The sequence below is a fragment of the Mus pahari genome, chromosome X (genome assembly GCF_900095145.1).
Source record: "Mus pahari chromosome X, PAHARI_EIJ_v1.1, whole genome shotgun sequence".
Taxonomy (NCBI): Eukaryota; Metazoa; Chordata; class Mammalia; order Rodentia; family Muridae; genus Mus; species Mus pahari.
In genome coordinates, this window is record NC_034613.1 from 57,484,290 (window position 1) to 57,502,541 (window position 18,252).

General features: G+C 38.2%; 2 pseudogenes; both read right to left on the minus strand.

Annotated features, from left to right (window-relative positions):
- Nucleotides 1-1,866: 1,866 nt before the first annotated feature.
- LOC110314249 lies at nt 1,867-2,230 on the minus strand (annotated as a pseudogene).
- A 3,336-nt stretch (nt 2,231-5,566) lies between these two features.
- LOC110314104 lies at nt 5,567-6,178 on the minus strand (annotated as a pseudogene).
- Between the last annotated feature and the right edge of the window lie 12,074 nt (nt 6,179-18,252).

The window sequence follows — 18,252 nt, forward strand, 5'->3', positions numbered from 1 at the left end:
TGTGTGTGTGTGTGTGTGTGTGTGTGTGTGTGTGTGTGTATGTATGTGTTTTCAAGACACTTTATCTCAAAGTCTCTCATGGCTCCTATTTTCACTGTGTATTAGTCAACATTCTCCAAAGTGCCACCAATTTCCTCACTTCACACTTCTTTCTTCTCCGTCCTTTCCCCACTCAATTCTAGTCACAAGTCTCACAGGGCCACATAAGAACACATCAAAAATATTCTTGCTGTGAACTTTTAATATTTTCCATATACCTGGGTGAAAATATCTTATATGTGATATTCATTTGAACTTCGAAATCCTGGCTTTTCAAGAAAAACACTGGTGTAGTATACTGTGTGATAGCTTGGACATTGGTGTGAAACACACCTTGGTTAATTCTTTGTCCATCTGCTGTATGACTTTGGACAGAACTTCTTTCTCTATAATCCTCTGTTTCTCCAACTGAACTGTGGGGGTGATAATGAAAATTGTAAGTTCTGGTACAGAATACATAGTAAGAGGTTCATCCTTAGCAGATGCCAGATGCATTGAAGCTCTATAAATATTATTTCATTGTTTATATTGAGATGGACAAAGACAGACAAGTAGTTGCTTACCCCAGCGGTTCTCTACCAGGATGAAGGGCTAGACAAAAACTTTAGTACTTAAAGAATATTGCCTGTGTACTTTTTTTGCTTCATAAATTCATCAAAGGAAAATATAAATGGACTGCACATCAAAATCAGAGGTAGCAGTTAAAGATTACATCAAAATAGAAATTCGGGATATGCAAAGATCATAGCAAGCATGAATGTTTACACTGTATTCTCATTATCAATAGTAAACACATTTGAGTCTAGACTCTTGAATACCTAAACATAAAACAGGGTGATATAACTTAGAAGCAGCAAGTATAAAGGTGATAAGAATTTTAGTAGTCTGCATATTCAGTAGGGATGAGGAATGCTGTGTGACTTCCAGGATCTTGCACTTCACTGCATTATCAAAGCACAATGTTGAGAATAAGAGAAAACATAGTTCTCAGCCTATACAGGTGAATGTGAGGGGTTTTTTTTTAGCAGTACTCTTTAAAGAATCATGTTTAATAAACAGCCATAGATGGTAAAGGGATGAAGGGGACTAGTTCAAATAACTTGGAATGCATCAGCCATAGTCCATTTTAATGTTCCTTCATGGTAAGAGCTGCCTGGTGTTGCAGTCTACTCCTTATTGGCAAGGATGTTCTAGGAAAGATGAGTATGAAGAGTATTTTGCACACACTGTCCAAGCCTTCTAGAGAATTTGAGGAAAGAATGAAAAAGCTTCCAATCCTGAGAGTCCATGATACAACTGACGAGGAACTAATTAAATCTGTATAAGAGACACAACTTAGTAGAGCTTGGAGCTATGAGATGTAACAAAATAAGGAAAGATGAAGGAAAAAAAAAAAAAAATATATATATATATATATATAGAGAGAGAGAGAGAGAGAGACAGAGAGAGACAGAGAGAGACAGAGAGAGACAGAGACAGAGACAGAGACAGAGACAGAGACAGAGAGACAGAGACAGAGAGACAGAGAGAGACAGAGAGAGACAGAGAGAGACAGAGAGAGAGAGACAGAGAGAGAGAGACAGAGACAGAGACAGAGAGACAGAGAGGCAGAGACAGAGAGACAGAGAGACAGAGAGAGAGAGAGAGAGAGAGAGAGAGAGAGAGACAGAGAGAGAGAGACAGAGACAGAGACAGAGAGACAGAGAGGCAGAGACAGAGAGACAGAGAGACAGAGAGAGACAGAGAGTAAAATTACTTTTATTTGCTCATAAAGTTCAATTTTAGATTTCTTTAGAATACTTCCATTTTAGTAAAAGCAAAGGCCAATTAGTCCTCAGACCCTGAACCATCTTCATCTTGACTGATCTGGAAATAACGAAGTTCATAAGTCTCCTTGTCAGATGTGACCACACGAAGCCAATCACGGAGCTTATTCTTCTTAATATATTTATTGGTAAGATTTCAAATACCTTTTAGAGGACTGTTTCTCAAAAACAATTGTGATTTTATTCTTCAAGTGTTCAATGTGAACATGTTAAAGATTTCCAGTTTTTCCATTGACTTTAACCTTCTCCCATAGAAACTGTTCAAAATTTCCAGAATAAAAAATTCCATCATCTACTGGATGAGTAAGGTCTAAATGAAACCTCCAGGTTGAATTCTTAGGCTTCTTATCTTTCTGTAGTGCCATGTTGAACTACAGCCATGGAAAGAGGGAAAACCTTGTTTTAATGGAGGAAAATAAACACTATCAACATCAACTAAGCCCAAGTGCAAGTAGGGCTTCTTCCAGTAAGTAAGGTTAAGGACCCAGGGCTTATACCAGGTTATATCTCAGTTTCCAAGTAAATAACCTGAGGCATAACTAACACCATCTGCAAAATAGCAAATCATAGGCACCAGTTGTGGTTTAGTTTGAAATATTTTGATTTCTGTTCTTCAGTTATGGTAGATTTGTTTATTGGCAATAGGTTCTGGAATATTATTTTATTCATGACATCATTTATCCCAGCTTGGACTCTGAGCCTAATTTTTCACTAATGGATATAATTTTCCCACACATTACCTGAAGATAGCAAAGTGGGTGGCATACATACATTCCTTCTATTACTAATTGACACTGGTTATCTACCAGTTCAATAAACCTTTATTTAACTCTCTTATAAGATGGTAGATCTTATCATAGTCAATAAAAACATAATATATCTTTTCCTGTCTTGATTTGATTGTTCAAATATAAATAAATCATCAATGTGTTTTGTATTTTGATATTACTTAAAATGCATTTATTTCAATTACCATGAAATAGAAAAACAGACTTCTGAGTAAATGAAGTTTCAAACTGTATATACTAAATTACCAATAGTAAAAGTACAAATTTTCATCAATCAAGATTGAAAACTGAACCATATCATTTTAATCAATATCCACAATTTCAAGAGGAGTTTTAAACATATCAAATTCACAAAGTACAGAAAATTTCTGTGTTCTTTTCCCTTCTCTTCCATCTTCTGCATTACTAGCAAAGGAAACCCACAGATGGACAGTATGGTCAGGTTATGTTGTAAAATAAACTACAGAGCTGTCTTCCAAATGTACCTTTTTGTACTCCCACCAGTAATGGAAAATGACTTCTACTGTTCCAAGGCCATCTTTATTTGCTGTTGTTAGGGATCTGTGTATTACCATTTCACAGTGAGATTACATTCCTGTTTTTACCTGAAATTTCCTAAGAATATATGATATTGAGCATCTTTTCATACACTTGTTCTCTATGTATTTTCCTTAGAGAAATTATGTTAAACTCATCCACTTTTAAGTTGGTTAGTTGTCTTATCTTTGAATTTTTACAAAGTAATTTTTAATTTTTTATTACTTATAATTTTTACAGTCCAGTCATTACCCCTCTTCTTGTCCACCCTTCCACAGTTCCTCATCCCATTCCTCCTCCCCCTGACTCCAAGAAGATGTCTGCACCCACACAAGGCCTTCCCACTCCCTGGGGCCTCAAGTTTCTCCAGGGTTAAGAGCTTCTTCTCTCACTGAAGCCAGAACAGGCAGTCCTCTGCTGTATATGTGATCGGGGCCTCAGACCAGCTGGTATATGCTGCCTGGTTGGTGGCTCAGTGTCTGAGAGATCTCAGGGATCCAGGTTAGTTGGGACTGCTGGTCTCCCTATGAGGTTGCCCTCCTCCTCAGCTTCTGCCAGCTTTTTCCTAATTCAACCACAGGGGTCACCAAATACAATCCATTGGGTTGGTGTAATTATCTGCATCTGTCTCAGTCAGCTGTTTGTGGAGCCTCTCGCGGACAGCCATGCTAGGCTCCTGTCTATAAGTACACCATAGCATCAGTTATAAATAGTGTCAGGCCTTGGAGCCTCCCCTTGAGGTGGATCCCTGTGGCTAGCCTCCCCTTAGGATGGATCCCAAGTTGGGCGTGTCACCGGACCCTCTTTCCCAAAAGCTCTTCTCCATTTTTGTCCCTGCAGTTCTTTCAGACAGGAACAATTATAGGTCAGAGATGTGACTGTATGATGGCAACCCCATCCCTCACTTGATGTCCTGTCCTCCTGCTGGAAGTAGGATCTACAAGTTCCCTCTCCTTACTGTCAGGCATTTCATCTAAGGTCCCTCCCTTTGAGTCCTCGGAGTCTCTCACCTCCCATATATGTGGTACATGTTAGAGGGTCCCTCCAGCCTCCTATTTCCTGAGTTTGCATATTTCCATTCACTCTGCCTGCCATCAGGGCTTCTTTCCTGCTCCACAATATCTGATCATGTTCCCCTTTTCATCTCACACTCCCCTCTCCCACCGAGGTCCCTCCCTCCCTCTGTCTCTGTTGCTTTCTTCTCCCTCCCAAGTGAAATTGAAGCATTCTCACTTGGGCCCTTCAGCTTCTTAACCTTCTTGAATTCTGTGGGTTGTATATTGGGTATTCTGTACTTTTCTGGCCAATATCCACTTAATAGTGAGTACATATCATGCATGTCTTTTGGATCTGAGTTACCTCATTCAGGACAATATTTTCTAGTTATATCCATTTGCTTGCAAAACTCAGGATGTCCTCATTCTTAATAGCTGAGTAGTATTCCATTGTGTCAATAAAACCACATTTTCTGTATCCATTCTTCCATTGTGGGACATCTGGGTTGTTTCCACCTTCTGGCTATAACATATAAGGCCACTATGAATATAGTAGAGCCCATGCCCTTGTGGCATGGTAGGGCATCTTTTGGGTATATGCCCAAGAGTAGCTGGATCTTCAGATAGATCTACTTCCAATTATTCTGAGGAACCACCAGACTGTTTCCAGAGTGGTTGTACAAGCTTGCAATCCCACCAGCAATGGAGGAGTGTTCCTCTTTCTCCACATTCTCACCAGCATCTGCTGTCACCTGAGTTTTTTGATCTTAGCCATTCTGACTGGTGTGAGGTGGAATCTCAGTTCCAGTTAGCATTTTTCTCTTCATTTCATGGTTAGCACTTTTAGCATGATATCTATAAATGAGTTGCTAGACCTAATACTATTTAGATTCCAGCTCATCGTTATAGAAATACTGTGAAATCAAGAGATATTTAGGCAAAGGTATGAAAACATTTCATAGAAGTTAATTTATTTTAATTAAGACTTAATTTAATTTTTATTAAAATATTTTAATGTTCTAAACTTTCCTCTCCACCCTTAAAATAGAATTTGGTTTGAATTAACTTTTTTTTCCAGGTTTTCAAAGGCATCTTTATTCACTATTTTTGATGACTATAAATAAGTGTTTCCACTATGGAAAAGAAAGTTAGCACAGTACATTTTCATGCCTGGGGAATGGATTTCTGAAGTCATGTTCAATGGTGTCAAAACTTGGAGGAAAAAAAAAGTTTAAACAAAACAAACAAAAAACCCAACAACCTTAAGGTTGGAATTCAGTTCTTTATAAAGTCCTTCATACAAACAAAACAGAATAAAAACAAACCTTAAAGGGTAGGGCAATTTTTTAAAAAGGAAAGGAAAGGAAAAAGACAGGATGACTCATTGCTTCTCCTCAGACTTCTCTTCAGCCTCATCTCTGGCCTCCCTCACTGAAAGGGCTTCCAGCTTCTCGGCCACTTTTTCGGCATTATCATTTTTGCCTGGCCCTTTCTTTTCTCTCTCTTCAATTTCTTTCCTGCATTCTTCAAACTTTGTTTGGAATTTTTGTGCATTCACAGCATTTAGGAAGCAGATGGTGAGCAGCTCAGGCTTGAGGTACTCATCAGCAAAGTCAGTGTGGGTATTCCAGACCCAGGATCGGTCACTGCCCGCATTCAGATTCAGCTCCATCAGTGGTGTGATATAGTGGTTGGCGCATATCTTCAAGGTTTTGTCCCTCCTCACGAGAAGGCGGATGGTCCCTTTCTCCTTGTGCTTCAGAAGCCTGATGTCTCCAGTGCCTTGCTCCTTCCATTCTGGGAGGTCATTCTCTGAAGCAAACCGGAACAGCTTTGCATGCATCTTACAAAGTTCCTCTTCATCTTCCTCCAGCGTTTTAATTTCTTGCACAGAAAGAGAAACTATTGGCTAGAACTGGGTTTCGTGATTGGACTCATCTGCATTCTATGTGGAAGTACCATGGTCCTCATGACTGTCCTTGGTGGCTGCCATGGGGTCGCAGCGTCGGTGGCTCAACTAGCTCAGGCATCACTAGCTTGGCGGCCTCTGGAATTAACATCTTATTGACTTCAATGTGTGTGGACACTTAGAATGTGTGGTTAAAGAGAGGCTCTAAATTATGTTTTCAGCTCCACAAAAGCTGGATTTGGTTATAAATGTAGCCATGGGTCAGTCATAGAGACTTACCTGTAGCTGCTAAACAAGAAATGACCAGCAGAGTAGACTTTATGACCAGTCACAGAGGTATGTAACTAACAATCCTCAAGTCAAAAAGCTCAAGTTCTCAGGAAAAACACAGAAAGCTTTGGAAGTTCATCTGAAACTAAGCAAACTGCCCAGGTACCAGTGCGTGTTTCTGTTTTCCTCTTACCCAGCTTTTCAGGCCAGAGTTTGAAGCATCCTCATGGAACTCCCTTTGCCCCTTCACTCTTTCCGAATCTAAATCATCAATAAGTATGCATTATTAAACTTCTGCCAGTGTCAAACATTCTCTCCTCACAGTCATCACAAATGGTGCTCACTGCTTCTGTGAATGCCCTGTACCTAATCCTTCTAGCTAAACATCATATAACCCCCAGGAATAACACAGACATCATCTCTTCTAGAAAACTTCTTGCACATCTCCATCTCAATTGCTGACATAGCACTCTTTTTTTATTTATTGTTATTTTCTTTATTTACATTTCAAATGCTATCCTGAAAGTTCCCAAACAGCCCCCCCACCCCTGCTCCCCTATCCACCCACTCCCACTACTTGGCCCTGGCCTTCCCCTGTGCTGGGACATATAAAGTTTACAAGACCAAGGGGCCTCTCTTCCCAATGATGGCCGATTAGGCCATCTTCAGCTACATATGCAGCTAGAGACTCGAGCTCAGGGGGCACTAGTTAGTTCATAGCACCTCTTTATCTGTGAACCTATACCTCCAAAGTGACCACCAGAAGAGCATTAAACTTACTATGCAACAAGATGTGACATTTAAAATTACTATGTATCATTTTTGGTTTTGATTTTTTTATTAATTATTTTATTTATTTACATTTCAAATGTTGTCCCTCTTCCAGATCCCTCATCCCCATCGCCTCTAAGAGGGAGCTCACCCACCCACCCACTCCCACTTCACCTCTCTAGAATCCCCCTTATCGGGGGCATCAAGCCTCCACAGAATCAAGCACATCCCTTCCCACTGAAGCCAGACAAGGCAGTCCTCTGCTATATATGTAGCAGGGCCTACAGACCATCCCATGTATGCTCTTTGGTTGATGGCTTAGTTCCTGGGAACTTTGAGGGGTCCAGTTATTTGATACTGTTTTGTTCTTCCTATGCAGTTGCCAACCCTTTCAGCAAGCTCCTTCAGTCTTCCCCTAACTCCTCCATAGTTGTTTTCCAGCTCAGCCCAATGGTTCTTTCTAAGTATCTGCATCTGCCTCAGTGTGGTGCTGGTAGAGCCTCTCAGAGAACAACCATTCCAGGCTTCTGTCTGCAAGCACATCATGGCATCAGCAATAGTGTCAGGGTTTGGTGCCTGCACATGGAATGGACCCCAAGTTGGGGCAGTCTCCGGAGGGCCTTTCCTTCTGTCTCTACTCCATTTTTTGTTCCTTCATTTCCTTTAGACAGGTAAAATTCTGTGTCAAAAGTTTTAATATGGGTAGGTGGCCCCATCCCTAAGCTGGGGGCCATGTCTATCTATTTATTGGAGGTGTTCTCTTCAGCTTTCATCTCCCTACTGCTGGGCATTTAGGCTGTCATCCTCATTGGGTTATAGAGCCTCCCACATCTCTGGTATCTGGGACTTTCTAGGGTTTCTCCCTTTCCCCCACCCCCACCTCCACAGCTGCATATTTCTATTCATTCTCCTGGACTGCTGGTTTGTCTTCTGTGTCATTCTATACCTGAACTCACCCCCTTCTCCCCTCTCCTATCTAGGTCATTACCCCCTCTGCCTCCTGTGATTATTTTGTTCCCCCTTCTAAGTGGCATTGAGGCATCCACTCTTGGGCCTTCCTTCTTGATAACCTTCATAAGGTCTGTGAGTTGTATCATGGGTATTCTGAACCTCGTGGTTAATATCCACTTATCATTGAGTACATACCATGGATATCCTTTAGGGCCTGGGTTATCTAACTCAGGATGAAATTTTCTAGTTCTATCCATTTGCCTGCAAACTTCATGATTCCCTTATTTATTTATTTATTTATTTATTTATTTATTTATTTATATTCTTTTTTTTTTGCACTCCATATTTTATTCCCCCTGCCATCTACCCTCTGTCTGCTCCACATCCCACACCTCCTTCCCACCCCACACTTCACCCCACCTGACCTCTAAATTCCCTGGGGCCTCCAGTCTCTTGAGGGTCAGATGCATCATTTCTGAATGAACACAGACCCAGAAGTCCTCTACTGTATACTGGGGGCCTCATGTCAGCTGGTGTATGCTGCCTGTTTGTTGGTTCAGTGTTTGAGGGATCTCAGGGGTCCAGATTAAGTGAAACTGCTGGTCCTCCTACAGCACCACACTTCTCTTCAGCTTCTTTAAGCCTACCCTAATTCAACAACAGGGGTTAACTGCTTTTGTCCATTCATTGGGTGAAAATATCTGAATCTGACTCTTTCAGCTGCTTGTTGGGTCTTTCTGAGGGCAATCATGTTGGGTCCCTTTTCGTGGGTGCTCCATAGCCTTAGTAACCTTGGGACCTCCCCTTGAGCTGGATCCCACTTTGGGTCTATCACTGGACCTTCTTTTCCTCAGTCTCCTCTCCATTTCCATCCCTGCAGTTCTTTTAGACAGGAACAATTATGGGTCAGAGTTTTGACTGTGGGATGGAGTTCCATCCATTTGCTTAAGAATTTCGTGAATTCATTGTTTTTAATACCTGAGTAGTACTCCATTGTGTAAATATACCACGTTTTCTGTATCCATTCTTAGGTTGAGGGACATCTGGGTTGTTTCCAGCTTCTGGATATTATAGATAAGGCTGCTAGGAACATAGCAGAGCATGTGTCCCTGTGGCATGGTGGAGCATCTTTTGGGTATATGCCCAGTAGTAGTAGAGCTGGGCCTTCAGGTAGAACTATTTCCAATGTTCTGAGGAATTGCCAGACTGATTTCCAGAGTGGTTGTACCACTTTGCAATCCCACCAGCAATGAAGGAATGTTCCTCTTTCTTCACATAATTGCCAGCATCTGCTGTCACTTGAGTTTTGATCTTAGACATTCTGCTTGGTTTAAGGTAGAATCAGGGTCATTTTGATTTGCATTTCCCCAATGACTAAAGATGTTGAAATATTTGGTTGCTTTCATTTGTTGTTTTTAATTACTAAATATAATTGCTCATTGTAACAGGAAAAATTATGGAGTAGTAAAATGGAAACCTTAGTAAGTTGTTCTCACTGGTTCTATAGACAGTGTATTGCTCTGAATAACTCCATTTTGCCCCACAACAAGCATCTTCTAAGATGTATTAGGTTATTTTTCAATGTATGGGCACATTAAGAACATTTTCAAAGATTGGGATGTTCAGTCTTTGTTTTGCTTTTTTGTCTTGTACTGTATCATGCATCCTTGCATATGATTGGCGTTTTCATTTTTGTAGACTCCTAGAAAACCAATAATCATGTGTATGTGTATGTTTACTATTACTTGTATGTGTGTATGTGTGTGTGTGTTTACTATTACTTGTGTGTGAGAGAGACATGTGTGTGACTAAAGATACATGTGTGCCATGAAATATGTATGAAAATCAGAGAAGAACTTTCATGAGCTCATCTTCTTCTTCTACCTTGTGTTCTTGTGATTGTTCTTGCTATGGTTTTTGTTTTTCTTGAGGCTTTGGCTGCCTGTTCTCTTGTTATTTCTGAGGGATTTCACATGCTTCTCCTGCCTCTGCTACTTGTCTCACAGTAAGAGTGGTAGAATTAAATATTAAATTTAAGATTTCTTTCTTACAGAAAGTAGCAATTTGTCCTTCATCAGCAATGCATAAGAATTGCCTGCCTGCTGTTCTTGACTAATGATCCTACCTTTTCTAATATGCCATCTTGGCCTACCTGAATTTTCCTTGCAACTTGACTTGTCTGAGAGTCTTCTTTGCAGCTTAACTCTTTGCAGAGCATCTCTCAGGCTTTATTGCTTAGTCTGGCAGGGAGTGGCCTAGTGAATCTGGTCAGCTTCAGGGACTTCTGGATGCCATTTTGAGATATGTACCTCTTGTTTAAAGAGCTTCCTGACAGGGTAGAATGGTTCAATATTGGAGGAAGTTGTCTCAAAACAAATGTTAAAATTTTAAGTATATCAAATACAGTGTTTCATTGTTTCCACTTAGCCTCATTAAGCAAAGACTCATGGTGGGCAAGTTTCAAATATGAGCTTCAATGTGTGTTAAGGCTCAGTCATGTCAGTGAAAGGAGATTCCCAGTCCCAGAGCCTCTACCAGATAAATGATTGTGTAAGCTCTACACACAGCCAAGCCAACCAGATCAGGCAGACAAGTTCTCCTCTAACTACCAGTTCCTTTTTATCTTTCATTAGTTTGGGGAGAAAACATTCAAGACATAAATATAAGTACTTCAGACACATGGGAATGATGTCCCACTTTGAGAAAAATAAATATAACTTGAATGACCCTAACCTGTTCATTCAAAATATATAAATCATTTTTTCATTCATAGCTTTATAAACACTAGTAACAACAGGCACTTCATATATGAATTCTGATTCTTTTATCAATATTTGCTAGTTAAGCAAAATAGGTTAGTGTATAAAAGGAGATATATTTTCAGAGATTAATTAAACAGGCACTAGAGGAAAATGGAAATATCCATTCTTGATAGCTGTATCTTTAGAGTGGATCAAATTTCAAATGAAAAGTTATTAGACTTAAGAAGATCATGACCAGGATTATAAATACATTGTATAAGGTTGAACTAGAGAGAAATTATTACATTTCATTGTGATCAATTAAAAAAAAGTCCCATCATTTATATGTACACGTAAATTTGGAAATATATACATACACATTTGGAAACAACTAGTGTATTTTTCAAAAACCTATTAATAAACATCGAATATTGAATGGTTAAGCTATCATTTTATTTCAAATCAACTCAATATGCATTGAGGTAATTATCAAGTATGAAACACTATAGAATCTTATGGGATATGGATATGACAAGATACAACCATAGATACTGTAGCATTTAAAAGGAGAAATTGTATAATACTTCTTACACAAAATACAATGGTATCTCATTAAAATATACCCAAACTTTGAAGCATGATCTTTGATTCTTCCCAAAATCATTTTCCTATTAATTTATTTATTTATTCAATTTACATCCTGATATCCTTTCCCATACCCATCACAGTTCCTCCCCCACCTTCCCCTTCTCCACCATGAGGGTGGAGGCCTCTCTTGGACATCCTCAGAGCCTAGCACATCAAGTCTCTACAGAACTAGGCACATCTCCTCCCACTGAGTCCAGACAAGGCATCACAGTTAGGGGAACAGATTCTACAGACAAGCAAAAGTTTTAGGGACAGCCCCTACTCCAGTTGTTAGTGTACCCACATGAAAACCAAACTGCATATCTGCTACATATGTGCTGGGGATCTAGGTCTAGCTGTATATGGTCTTTGGTTGGTGGTTCAGACTTTGAGATTCCCCAAAGGTACAGGTTAGGTGACTATGCTGGTCTTCCTGGTTGTTCTGATCCTCTTCAGGACCCTTAATTCTTTTCCCAACTCTTCCATAAGACTTTCAGAGTTAGGTCCAATGTCTGACTGTGTTCTCTGTATCTATTCCAGTCAGCTAATGGATTGAGCCTCTTAGAGGACAGTTATTGCTAGGTTTCTGTTTGCAATCATAACAGAGTATCACTAATAACATCAGGAATTGATGCTTGCCCATAGGATGGGTCTCAAGTTGGACCTGTTGTTCATTGGGTATTCCTTCAGTCTTAGCCCCATCTATGATCCCTGCATATCTAGTAGACAGACAAATTTGAATCAAAAGTTTTGTGGATGGGTTGGTGTCCTTATCCCTACACGGGTGTTCCTGACTGGCTACAGGAGGTAGTCTCTTCAGTTTACATATCCCCACGACTATGAATCTCAGCTAAAATCACCCACATAGACTCCTGGGCCTTCCCCTATCCCAGGTCTCTGGCATTTCCTTGAGATGCCCCTCCAACCTCCCCACCCCTGCCTTCTGCAGATTTCCAGTCATTCTCCTGACCCTCTGGCCCGCTCTCCTGTCTCTCCCCACACCTGAACCTGAACCTCCTCATTCCCCTCCCCATCCCCTCTCCAACCCAGTTCCCTCCCTCCACCTGCCATCTATAACTATTTTATTGTCTCCTTCTCAGTGAGATTCAAGCATCTTCACTTGGGCTTTCCTTTTTGTTATATTATTTGGGTCTGTGGGGTAGAGTATGGGCATCCTGTACTTTATGGCTAGTATCCACTTATTAGTGAGTACATATCATGCATGTCCTTTTGGGTCTGTATTACCTCACTCAGGATGATATTCTCAAGTTCCATACATTTCCCTGCAAAATTCACGATATCTTTGTTTTCAATCACTGAATAGTATGCCATTGATGCCTAAATGTGGGTATGCTTCCACATCTAAATGCAAATATATATATATATATATATATATATATATATATATATATTTCTTACATGTCTGTTGTTCTTGAAAATTGCATATGTGCATATAATGTGTTTGCTCAAATTTACCCTAGTCCCTATCTCTAATCCCCTTAACTATTCATTCATCCTCTTCCATCCCAATTTTATATGCTCTATTTTTTTAATGCACTGAGTCCAATATGCGTTGCTTATATGTTCATTTGTTTGTGACCATCTAGTAGAACATGATTAGCCTTTTGGGGACCACATCCTAAAGAAAACAGAGTCTCCCTCTCCTAGCAGTCATCAGCTGCAAATAGCTCCCCAGCTAGGGGAGGGCCTTTTTGATCAATGAAAAATATTTCATTGAAGAGTACATTTTGAAGTATTTTTTAAAGGGAAAAATGTGTCAAACTATTTGGATATTTTATTGTGGCATTAGTTCATGCAGAGACTTGAATACCTGAATAATGATTCAAAAACCAACTAGGAGGCTTTGAAACCACTGTGTTCTGTAATATGAATCTATGCATTCATTTAGCCATCCGTCTAAGAAATCAGTATACTAAGAGATGACCAGTTATAAAGTCAGACAGACACTGACTCCATTCTCATCTGGATAGTCATGTAATCTTGTTTCAATTTATTCACCTGTTAAATGGGAGTGCACATACAAGTGAAATATTTAATTCAGCTCATAACACAAAGGAGAAAGCCAAAGAATTATTGGTTTAACATTCACTCTACAAATATTTATGCAGAAATTGTCATACCTCAGACAAAAAGGAGCTTGCTTTACAAAACCCTGTTTCTAGAAACGTGAATTGGAATAAGTCCCCAGAGCACTTTTCATCAATAAAGAAAGCATATTTGTATTAACTCTAATTTCCTTGCCCATATACACTGCCAAACCCAGCTTCAGATCTCTAGACTAGGAGAGAAAGTCTTGTACTTTATTCTATTGTCAGTACAGTATTATTGGGGGAAATAAGAAGAAAAATAAAATATTGATGATTTATTGATCTTTCATACTGTTCCTAGGAAATATCTTTATATAGATTTATGCTTTCAAAAAGAAGACTGAAGTCATGATGATGAAGTGCACTGGAGAAACACTGCCTCATCAGTGATCCCCATGACACTCACAGAATAACTCTGATGCCCTATCAATATCTTAAAATAATTGTGTGACTCCAATTAAAGGAACTTGAAACAAGCTATCTCAAATTCATTATAAATTTGAGATAGTATTCTTCTAAAAGCATCTGGTGTATAATCTTAAATTCCGCCTTTCAACTTCCATAGCAAATATTCAAATATTCCAATAGAGGCCTTCTTATACTTCATACAATACAAAAATATCCAGAAAAGTATGAAAACTTTATTTTCAGACATACCAATCCTATACAAAAAAGTATGTAATCATTTACTTAAACATCTTCAAACAACTGTTTATATCATTATTTCATATGTTTTAAAGTCAGTTTGCTGTAAACACTATAATAATTTCGTGATTTCCAAGTTTAACTTCTAGACAGTTTTTCTCCATACCACTTTGAAGACAATGAGTAAGATTCAAATGCATCCTACCACCCTTGATTTTACATTCTTACTGATGACAGGGTTAGAGGCATTCTTCTATCCTCTCATCAAGTTCTGTTGCTGTCAGACAGTGACAAGCCTATATTCCTCAGACTTCTCATTAAAATAAATTATCCAAATTCTAAGACTGTTTCTGAGCTATATGATAAAGCTAGCTCGAATGAGAAGGTAGGTCCAAATTGATATGACAGACTCAGTTCCAAAGAGAGACAAATAATGAGGACAGAAATTGAATCCTTATAGCAGTGATCTTCCCCATTAACACTGCTAAACATATTGCCACTCTTCTATAATGGGAGAAAAAGTAATGTCTTTTTACCACAACCAGTACAATATTATTTGAGGAAAGCCTCTGAAGGTTCTTCTCCACTGAGGCATGAAAATAACAATAATCTTTAAAACTTCCATCCTACCAGATTAACAAAACAGACTATTTTCAAAATTAAACCAGCTTCACACTGAATTTTATAAGAGATTTTAAACAAACCTTCAATTAATACATTTCAACACTCATTACTAGAATTGCCAATGATCAGATTGAGAATGATCATAGATTATTTTTTCTTTGTTATTTGGAGAACAAATGTTATTGGAAAAATATGTTATTCACAAGAAGAAGAATGAAATATGACCTATATATCAAAAAATTTACATGAAAATGAAGTAATGATCAAAAATATAGATGCCCAACAGAAGACAAATATTTGGATGTGCCTTATCTCTTGTCATGTCAGGGACTTTTTCTTAAAATTTTTTTATTTTTATTTTGTTGTATTTTATTTATATATTTTCCTTATTTTACATTACAGGTCTTTTGCATATATATATATTATTGTTTCCAGCTTTATTGTTTTTATGGAATTCCTGGGTGCTTAAATGAATGGCTTTCTATGTCTATATCCGATTTTTGTGCCTTTTCTTGAACTGTCTTCCTTCTGTTTGTTTTGTTGTATTTCAGTAAGCTGATTTTCACTTTATTTTATTTTCCCTTAGAAGCCCATTTGTTTACTAGAGACAAAAAGAGGTAGATCCAGATGGGAAGGGAGGTGGGGAGAAACTGGAAGAAATGGAGGGAAGGAAAACCATAATCAAGTTATTGTATATGAATAAAAAATTTTAAATAAAAGGCAAAATATATAAAAAAAAATAAGTCCTGAAACAGATGAACTCGTGGGAAGAACCTTCATGCCATTGGGTAAGCAATTCTTTCTTGGGTATTGGGAAGTGTTATAAGCCACAAAAATTAAAGTAAATAAAGGCTAAATTAGTCTACAAACCTTCTGCACAGCCACCCAAAGCAAAAATAACATTAAATGGAAACTGCAATACTAAAAGAATATATTTGCCATAAAAATATCTGATAAGTATCTAATTTTAAAACATATATAAAAGATCTCTACAACTTAGTAGCAAAAAAGAACATGACTTTAAAATGAGCAAAATATTTGACAATACATTTCTCCAAAGAAGTCTGACAAATGATCAATGAAAGTCCTAAGAACCTCTTTGGTCCCTGGCATCTGGGACTTTCTAGTGGCTATCACCAGTTCCCTCTCCCTATATACCTACTTTTAAATTCCTAACTCTCTGTACTTCTCCCCCATCTCCTCCCATATTTGAACTGGTCCCCCTTCTTCCGTCCCCCTCTTCTCTATCTCCCGAACCCCTCTCTCTTTCTACTTCCCAGACATTATTCTCTTCCCCCTACTGAATAGGACTGCAGTAAGTTCATTTTTTTGTCAGAAAGTTTTTCACAGCAACAAAAACATTAACATATGAAAAATGGTATCACAAAATAAAAGTGTAGATGTGAGAAACCTGACCTGTTCTGCTTAGGGATTTTGAACTGGTTCATAAGATAATTTTTAAAGATTTTGTAGTTGGAAGCTAGAGAAATCATACAATATTATAAGCAGAGCCTAATGAACCATTCGTGTTGAACTTCTTGTGAAGAAGAGAATCCTAACAAAAATGTTAACTGTAAATCCCACCTTCATAAGGTTTCAGAAGGGAGCAAGAACACTATCAGAAAACTGAGGGGCTGTTCTTTTGTATTGTAGAATAAGCTGCCCATACTCTTAGAACTTGTATTAGATTGAATTCAAAACCAAGGACCTAATTTTGTTAACAGAGGAAATGTCACGACCACATAGCATTTAGGCTCACTGCTCTTACCCTAGTCTACTGTGAGATAAAGAACAAAAATTAGAACAGAGAGATAAGAAAAAATGTGACATTTGGCAATGAATGGAGCATAAACAATTTTATAATTGTAGAAAGCAAGGCACAAAATTATAAAACAAAACAAAAAGTCATGACTATATTTTTATTGGATATTTTCTTTATTTACATTTCAAATGTTATCTCCTTTCCTGATTCCCCCCAGAAACCTCCTATCCTCTCCCTCTCCCCCTGCTTCTGTGAGGGTTTTCACCCACCCACCCACCTACTCCCTCATTCCCCTATTCTGGGGCATCAAGCCTTCACAGGACCAAGGTGCTCTCCTCCCGTTGATGACCTACAAGTCTAGCTACATATGCAGCTAGATCCATGAGTCCCTCCATGTGTACTCTTTGGTTGGTGGTTTTGTCCCTGGGAGCTCTGGGGTATCGGGTTAGTTGATATTGTTGTTCTTCCTATGGAGAAGGAACACTACTCAATTCGTTCTATGAAGCCACAATTATGCTTATACCTAAACCACACAAAGACCCAACAAAGAAAGAGAACTTCAGACCAATTTGCCTTATGAATATCAATGCAAAAATACTCAATAAAATTCTCTTAAACTGAATCCAAGAGCACATCAAAGTCATGATTGTTAAAGAGATTAGTGCCATTAATGTGAAACCTCTTTCTCTTTACTAAGATGGTGGGGAAGGTGACTGCCTGCTAAAGGCTCCAAGGGGTCTCCAGATTTGGGATAACTTAGAAGAGTCACCTCTGGGTACATCTGTGAAGGTGTAAATGAAGAGTTTTAAATACCCTTAAATTTTTCAATAAGAATAAAATGGGATTTTTGTCTTGTAAGGAAATCATAGAGCAGCAAGAATTTCATCTACAATATTAGAAGCTAGAATATAGTACAGAAACCTCTACTACTTACCAATAGTAAAAAACAAAATGTGATTAATGAAGCACAGATAATCCAAAGTCTTCCTGAGATGAAAAAAATGAGAGGGAAAAATATGAATGAAGTTAAGACTTACAAGTGATCAAAAGTCACTTTATGTGAATTCATTTAATAAAGCACTTTAGCTAAATGAAACTAAATCAGAAAATTATCTTCTGAACAAAGTACAAGAAGCTGTACTGAAAAAGGAGTCATGTATTTAAAATTTTATCTAAATGAAGGTTGATAATGATTCTAGTAACTAATAAAAGCCTTTTGTAAATGGAAATGAATTTGAACAAAGTATAATGACATGTGTCTATGAGAATGCAATGATAAAATCCACTACTTAGTATGCTAACTTTAAAAAGTCATTAAACAGGCTTTATAAGACTTTCCAAACTGAAGATAAATATTTAAATTGAAAACATTTAGATCCTAGAACTAAAATTTAGGGTACCTCTTCTAAAAGGTGTAGAAAAATTGGAAAATGATCAGTAACATAAAAGTGATAAGCTTATTAAATCATTGATAGAAAAGGGAATATATAAGAAAATGAATTTGAGAGAGAAGGAAATAGATTAAATTTGGTATACTGGTAGAAACACAGTGTACTGGATAATAGCTTTGTGTCAACTTGACACAGCTGGAGTTATCACAGAGAAAGGAGCTTCAGTTGGGGAAATGCCTCCATGAGATCCAGCTGTAAGGCATTTTCT